The sequence below is a fragment of the Orycteropus afer genome, unplaced genomic scaffold (genome assembly GCF_000298275.1).
Source record: "Orycteropus afer afer isolate SDZICR_OR568_19922 unplaced genomic scaffold, OryAfe1.0 scaffold00700, whole genome shotgun sequence".
In the NCBI taxonomy this organism is placed as follows: domain Eukaryota; kingdom Metazoa; phylum Chordata; class Mammalia; order Tubulidentata; family Orycteropodidae; genus Orycteropus; species Orycteropus afer.
The window spans coordinates 1,055,809-1,063,530 of NW_006922287.1; the positions used below are offsets into that span (position 1 = coordinate 1,055,809).

General features: G+C 41.4%; 1 protein-coding gene across 1 annotated transcript in view; it reads right to left on the reverse strand.

Moving 5' to 3' along the window:
* Positions 1 to 7,722, reverse strand: part of LOC103211144 (dynein axonemal heavy chain 5) — a 240,282-nt gene that overhangs the window by 144,778 nt on the left and 87,782 nt on the right. The window lies entirely within an intron of this gene.

Here is a 7,722-nt window from a genome sequence, read left to right on the forward strand (position 1 = left end):
TACACCATGGAGTCAATTACCAGTCTCATCATGGGGAATACTACATCCAGCTGCCCAGCCACTCAACCAGGCCCAGCCACGTTGGCACACAAACTGAACTACCACAGAGCCGTAGTGACGCAATGGTTAACCACTCAGCTAATCACTCAAAGGATGGCATTTGACGCAGCCACCAGCATCACAGGGGAGAGATCTGGAGATCTGCTCTCGTAAGGATTGCTGTTAGGTGTCATCGAGACAGTCCTGACGCACAGCGATCCTACGTACAACAGAACGAAACTCTGCCCAGGCCTGCTCCATCCTCACAATTATTGCTGTGCTTGCGGCCACTGTTGCGGCCACTGTAGCAATTCATCTCACTGCGGATCTCCCTTTCCTTTGGCATTCTACTTTTCCAAGCATGACGTCCTTCTCTAGGGACTGGTCCCTCCTGATGAAATGTCTGAAGTATACAAAACAGAATCTTGCCATTCTCACTTCGAAGAAGAATTCTGGCTCCAAGAGAGATTTGCTCTTTCTTCTGAAAGTCCATGGTATTGTAAACACTCTTTGCCAGCATCACAGTTCAAATGCATCAATTCTTCTTTGGTATTCCTTATTCATTGTCCAGATTGCATATGCACATGAGGCAACTGAAAATACCATGGCTTGGGTCAGGTACAACTTAGTTCTCAAGGTGACATGTCTGTTCTTTAACACTTTAGTCTTTTGCAGTAGGTTTTCCGTGTGTAATACAGTGTTTGATGTCTTTTCTGTTGCTACTATGTGCATTGATTGCGGATTCAAGTAAAATGAAATCCTTGACAACTTCAATTTTTCTCTATTTAACTTCAGGCTGAATCTTGGTCCAGCTGTAATGATTTTTGTTTCATGTTGAGGTATAATCTATAATAATGGCTGTGGGTTTTGATCTTGTTTAATCAGTGTTTCAAGTCCTCTTCACTTTCACCAAACAAAGTGGAGTCTCCTGCATATCACAGGTCATTAATGAGTCTCCCTACAAACCTAATACCACATTCTTCTTCCTAGAGTCCAGATTCTCAGCTTATTTCCTCAGCATACAGACTGAATACACATCTTACCATTTAGATATGGTTAGGTCCCAAAGACCAGGTCGTTAACATGAAAATTGTTACTATGTGAAAATGGAGATGACCACATCTGACCACAACATAGAGGATGACTATATCATTATGTAATTGTTAAATTATATCATACTATAACTGTCAAATCACTGAGAATCATGGACCCACCAAGTTGGCCCATAACTTTAACCATCACAGCCAGCATTATGTTGGCCTTTCACCTCTACATTCATTACCGCGAGACATGCATCACTAACGTCAAAACAGTCGGGTAGTAGAGATTTTTAACTATTGAAGTAAATGTGAAATGCCAGATAACAAGACAGTCGATAAATGAGGAGTAGGTCTAAGTATGGTGAAAGGATGTAAGTGTGATGCACACCTCTCCTGATTTTAAACCATGCAGTATTCCCTTCTTCTAAGTGAATGACTGCCTCCCGGTTCCTGCAAGAGCACAACTAAGTATTCTGGAATCCCTGTTCTTCTCAATGTTATTCATAAATTGTTGTTATTCACACAGCCAAATGCCTTTGCATAGTCAACAAAAGACAGGTAAACATCTTTCTGGTATTCCTTCCTTTCAGCCAAGATCCATCTGGCACCAGCAACGACATGCTTCATTCCACACCTTCTGCTGAACCTGGCTTGAACTCTGGCAGTTCACTGTACATACTGCTGCAACCATTTTTTCATTATTTTCAGCAAAAGATTTACTTGTGCGTGACATTAATGATATGATTTGATAATTTCCACATTCTATTTGATCAACGTTCTATGAAACGGGAACAAATATGGATCTCTTCCAGACAGTTGGCCAGGTAGCTGCCTTCCAAATTTCTTGCATAAATGCATGAGTGTTTCTAGCGTTGCATACATTTGCAGAAACATACCAAATTATATTCCACCAATTCCTAGACCCTTCAGGAAAGATATGTGTCAAGGTTGTATCTTTTCACCACACTTATTCAATGTGTATGCTGAGCAAATAATCCAAGAAGCTGAACTATATGAAGAACGTGGTATCAGTATTTGAGGAAAACTCATTAACAACCTGAAATATGTACATGGCACAACATTGCTTGCTTGAAGTGAAGAAGATATGAAGCACTTACTAATGAAGTCAAAGACTACTGCCTTCATTATGGATTACACCTCAATGTAAAGAAAAGAAAAAGCCTTACAACTGCACCAATATGCAACATCATTGGTTAGTGGAGAAATAAATGAAGTCAAAGATTTCATTTTATTTGGATCCACAATCAATGTCTATGGAAGCAGTAATCAAAAAATTAAGTGATGCATTACATTGGGTAAATCTGCTGCAAAAGACCACTTTAAAGTGTTTAAGAGCAAAGATGTCACTTTGAAGTCTAAGGTTAGCCTGACCCAAGCCATGGTTATTTTCAATAGCCTCATATGCATGTGAGAGCTGGACAAAGAATAAAGAAAACCACAGAATTGATGCATTTGAATTGTGGTGTTAGTGAAGAATATTAAATGTACTGTGCACAGCTAGAAGAATGAACAAATCTGTTTTGAAGGAAGGACAGCCAGAATGTTCCTCAGAAGCAAGAATGGCCAGACACCATCTCACCTACCTTGGCCAGGTTGTCAAAAGGGACCAATTCTTGGAGAAGGATAGCACGCTTGATAAAGAAGCAGGTCAGAGAAAACGGGGAGACCCTCAAGAAGATGGATTGACACAGTGGCTGCAACAATGGGCTCAAGCATAGCAATGAATGTGAGGATGGTGCAGGACCAGTCAGTTTCATTCTCTTGTACAGAGTCACTATGACTTGGAACCAACTCGACGGCACCAAACAACAACAATTATATGTTCAATAGCAACTTTCAGAGTCTCTTCTGACTTCCATTTTAGTCTTTGCTTTCTTTCCTGTATTTTTAATGAGCTTTTGCTTTCTTCATGTATGATATACTTGATGTCATTCCACAACTCATCTGGTCTTCTGTCATTGGTGTTCAATGCATCAAATCTTTCTTCAGATGGTCTCTATATTTTAAGAGATTTGTCTTCAATTTTGCTAATTCTATCTTCCAGTGATTCAATTCTACTCCTTTGCTCTTCCAATGTGTTATCTATTTCTGAAGTTTTACTATTAATTCTAGATTTCTGGTTGCTGTTTTTATATGGTTTCTAATTTTCCATTTATTTTGTCAATGTGTTCTTGTATTTTTTTCCTGATTTTTTCTCAGAGTTATGCCTGTTCTCCTTGATCTCTTTCTTAATCTGTTGAAGGGTTATAAATATGATTCTTTTGAATTCCTTACTAAGTAGTTTCAATATCATTTCTTCCTCAGGAAGGTTTTCTGTCTCCGTATTTTGGTCACTCGTTTCAGCCACTTTGTCTTGTTTCTTTGTGAACTGAAGTTGTTTGTTGTTTCCAACATTGTGGTGAGGTTGTATTTACCTGATCATTCTATGCTGGTGTGTTTCCCCTAGGTTTGTTTGTTTGTTTGTTTGGGGTGGTGCTTATTTTGTTTTGATATATCCAGTCAGTTAGGGCAGTGAGCTACTTAGGTGCATACCACCTGTCTCCTGATGGGTGTGGTAGCACATGGCAATGTGTACACAGGTCTCTGTTTGCTGTTTGTATAGAACAGTTGAAGATAATGTAGGCTGGTGTTGGCCTCCATCTGTCAATGATAAAGTGGTGCAGAGTGGTTGGTGGCACTCACCTAGTGGTTGGGTGGCAGGTGGAATAAGTGTGGACACAGTTGCTGCCTGCCACCAGGTGAGAAAAAAAAAAGGAAAGGAAGTGGAGGCAGAAATTAAAAAAGAAAAGAAAAACAAACAGGACAGAGTGCACCACAGGCTGCAGGAGAAGTGGAGTGGAGGAGAGCCTTGGTGAGGTGGAGAAAGGCTGGCTGGATGGACCACTGAGTGGGGCAGGGATAGCAGGAGGAGGCCACCACCAGCCACCTGGCAGGGATAAGTGGCAGCCATAACTCTGGTCACCGGGAGGTTTCAAGTATGAGGGGATGATCATACTTCTCTGGTTGCCAGCCACCAGCATGGGCACGTACAATCCTGGGCAAGTGGAGCCTGTTAGCTGGTTCCTGCCCTGATCAGAATGCTGCTTGCAATAATTCAAAATGGCCACTCTGTGCCAGGCCAGCTGGCAATGCACCACTCTGTATGTCTGCTTGTTCACTATTTTCATTCAGTTTCTTCTTCTAAGCCGGATTTGAGCTACTTCTTTATCCTTTCTTTTGAAGCTCATGGTTCCAGGATTAGCATCTGTAATTCTTTCATTTGGTTTCTCAGGTCTTTGTTGTAGAGGTTCTGTGTAGCATGTCTGCCTAGTTCATCATCTTAACTCTTCTCTCTAGATTACCTTTCTTTGGAATGAGCCTGTATATGAATCAGTTGAAAAGGTGGCTATCTTCCAAATTTCTTGGCATAGATAAATGAGCACTTTCAGTGTTGTGTCCATGTTGAAACACCAGTTGGTATCCAATCAGTTCCTGGAGGCTTGTTTTTGCCACTGTCTTCAGTGCAGCTTGGACTTTGTCCTTCAATACCATCAGTTTTTGATCATATGCTAAAACAATCCTTCAATACTGCCACTCAAGGCTTGAGTTTTTTCTTAAGTTCTTTCAATTTGAGAAATGCCAAGCATGTTCTTATCTTTTCATTTTCTAACTCCAGATCTTTGTTCATTTTATAATATTTAAGTTTTGCCAAGCTGCCCTCTGAAATTTGCTGGTCAGCTTTTAGTTCTCTTACTTGTTCTTCAGTTTCTTTTCATTCTTCTTTATGTTTTAGCTATTCTACATTCAAGAGCAAGTTTCAGAATCTCTTCTAAATCTATTTTGGTCTTTTCTTCCTTTCCTGTCTCTTTGTGGCCTGTTTCTTTCTTCATGTATGATGTCCTTAATTTCATCTAATTCATCTGGTCTTCGGTCATTAGTGATCAATGTAAAAATTATTCTTGAGATGGTCTCTAAATTCAGGTGGGCTCTGGTAGCATAGTGCCTCAGGCACTTGACTGCTAACCAGAAGGCTGGCAGTTCAAACCCACCAGCCACTCCTTGGAAGGAAGATGGGGCAATTTACTTCCGTAGTGATACTGCCTCCGAAACCCAAAGAGGGGTCGCTATGAGTTGGGTCCAACTTGTCGGCACATAACAACAACAACAACAAAGTGAGTGGGCCTCACTCAATCAGTTGTGGGTCTTAAAGGCAAAAACTGAGGTTTCCTAAGGTAGAAGAATTCTGCCTCAATACTATAATACTCCTCACTTACCGTCTATCTTATTATATAAAATTTTGCATTTATGACGATTGGAAAAATTCTCAGGTGGCATCACCGATGGTTCTGGTCCTACACATGGACGCGGCTGGCCCCAGGGTGCCCTCCATGCTCCCCTTCAAACAACATACCTGCGACCCCACAGACAACTGAGAATACAAGGGGTGGCAGCCATTTGGCCATGGGACACCTTCTCCCATTCATCTGCAACATCTCAGTCTTGCCACAGAGGGCACAAGGTGACAGCGAGATGACGTGAGGTCATGGGTGGGCAGGGAGAGGCCAGTCAAGGGCCCAAAGGTACCAGCAAGGTCAATGTGAAGGGTAGGAAAGGGAAAAGGAGGTTGTGCATAGCTGCTGAGCCAGGGTGTTTAGAGGAAGAGCTGAGCTCCAACCCAGGTGGATAGCAGGAGGCAGCAGGTAGAGGACGAGCAAGGTCCCTGCCCAGGGTGGGTGCTGGGAGGCCAGAAACACGCAACCACCACTCTCAACTCCCACAGGAAACACAGTGGCAGGGAAGGTATGGTGGGGAAAGTGACCTACTGTACCATGCATATTCCGAGATGCACCAGGAGTGCCTGAAATTCAGTGAGCAATGGAGGGAAGGGATGGGGCACAGCTCTCAACCCTCACAGAGCACCAACTTCACATGATGACCTGGTCTTTGATACCTAACCCTGTCCATAATTGAGAAGTGGGTGTACAGACATCCTGCTGAAGTTTCTAACTCATTATCTACCCAAAATATAGCAACAAGGCCTAAAGATTTCATCTAAAACAAAACCAAACCTACTACCGTTGAGTCAGTTCCAACTCATAGCAATCCCATTGAGTTTCCGAGGTGGCAAATCTTTATGGAAGTAGATTGCCCAGTCTTGCTTCTGCGGAGTGGCTGATGGGTTTGAACCACCAACCTTCTGGTTAGCAGTCAGATGCCTTAGGCACTGTGCTACCAGAGGTCATCTAACCTCAAGAAATGTGAATAGCTAGATAATTACCATACAGAATTGACATCACATTAGGATTTAATTTTTACAAATGTACATCCACAAGTAAGGACATAGTTGTAATTTTCAAAGAAGACGTGCTCCTAAAGTAAAATTAGCAAAGTCCTTTAAATGCAAAGCAGTGTCAAAAGAATGACTATCATGTTAGCATCTTGCCAGACTAGAAGAATTAACACATATTACCCCAAACACAAAAATACCACTGCTGACTCACTTCAGTTTGGGGTTGACCTTCCATCACTCTCCCATCGAACCACTGTCTAAATGGCATTCATTTGACAGAAGGCTAGCAGCCAGTGATAGACATTCCATCTCTAACAAAGGACCATAATGCAGTTGCTGGTCTTCTTTAGAAAATTACCCAATGGTTTTAGGTTATTGGTCCTCTGTTATCACCAAGTGAATCAAATAATAGAAAAGTGGGATCCACCCATAAAACCTTCAAGAATTCTCATTGCTCTCTCATGTTTTCATTGCAATAACTGAAGAACAACAAAGTTAATCAGAAGTAAATATGGATTTTCCGCAAGAGGAAGAGACAAAAAGGAAAAAGACATCTTCCTTTTTCAATTTACTACATTTATTGTTTTGGTAAGGCATGGAGGTTTTAATACAGGAAAGATATGAGAGATGATTTGCAAGGATTTAGACACAAGATGCCATTTAGGATGCCCTCCCCAGCTTCCATAGAGTCTTCCACAACTTAGGACCAGGAGTAAAAGAACCAGACAGCCACTGCAAACCTAGTCATTTCTGGTAGGTTCATTTTAAAAAGCAGTGCAAGCTTAAGGGTTTATTTTTTCACTCCTTTATGATATCATAGCATTAAATCTTTAAAATATTAGGATTCTGTTTCTTATTACAATTGATAATGGGAACCATTGTGAAATGTTAAGTCAGGAAATAGTAAAAGTACCAATTTAGGAAACAGAGATTAGAAAGGGTGTATAGGATTAGACTGGAACCAATAGTGTGGGATTCTTTGATCTAATTCTCTGCTGCAGAATTATGAGAAAGTAGACTAGGTAGAGCAAGATAAGGGGAATGAAAAGAGTTTTCTTCACTCTTTTGAGCTTCAGACGAGAGGAGACCATTAGCTGCATCTTAGATGGCCGCTCGAAAGCTTTTAAGACCCTAGTCACTACTCAACGGAGTAGGTTGTGGAACAAGTTTTTTTATGTATTATGTTGTGCCTATTGAGGCTGGTGTGAGGGCACCAGAATGGGGGGGAGGCACTGGGAAGGGAGAGGAGGTGAGTGGGTTAGGGTTGGGGATGATAATTGGGGAATTAAACCAAATGTACATGAACGGTTGAATGTAAAATAAATTCTGCTCTGTAAATTTGTACTCAAAGCA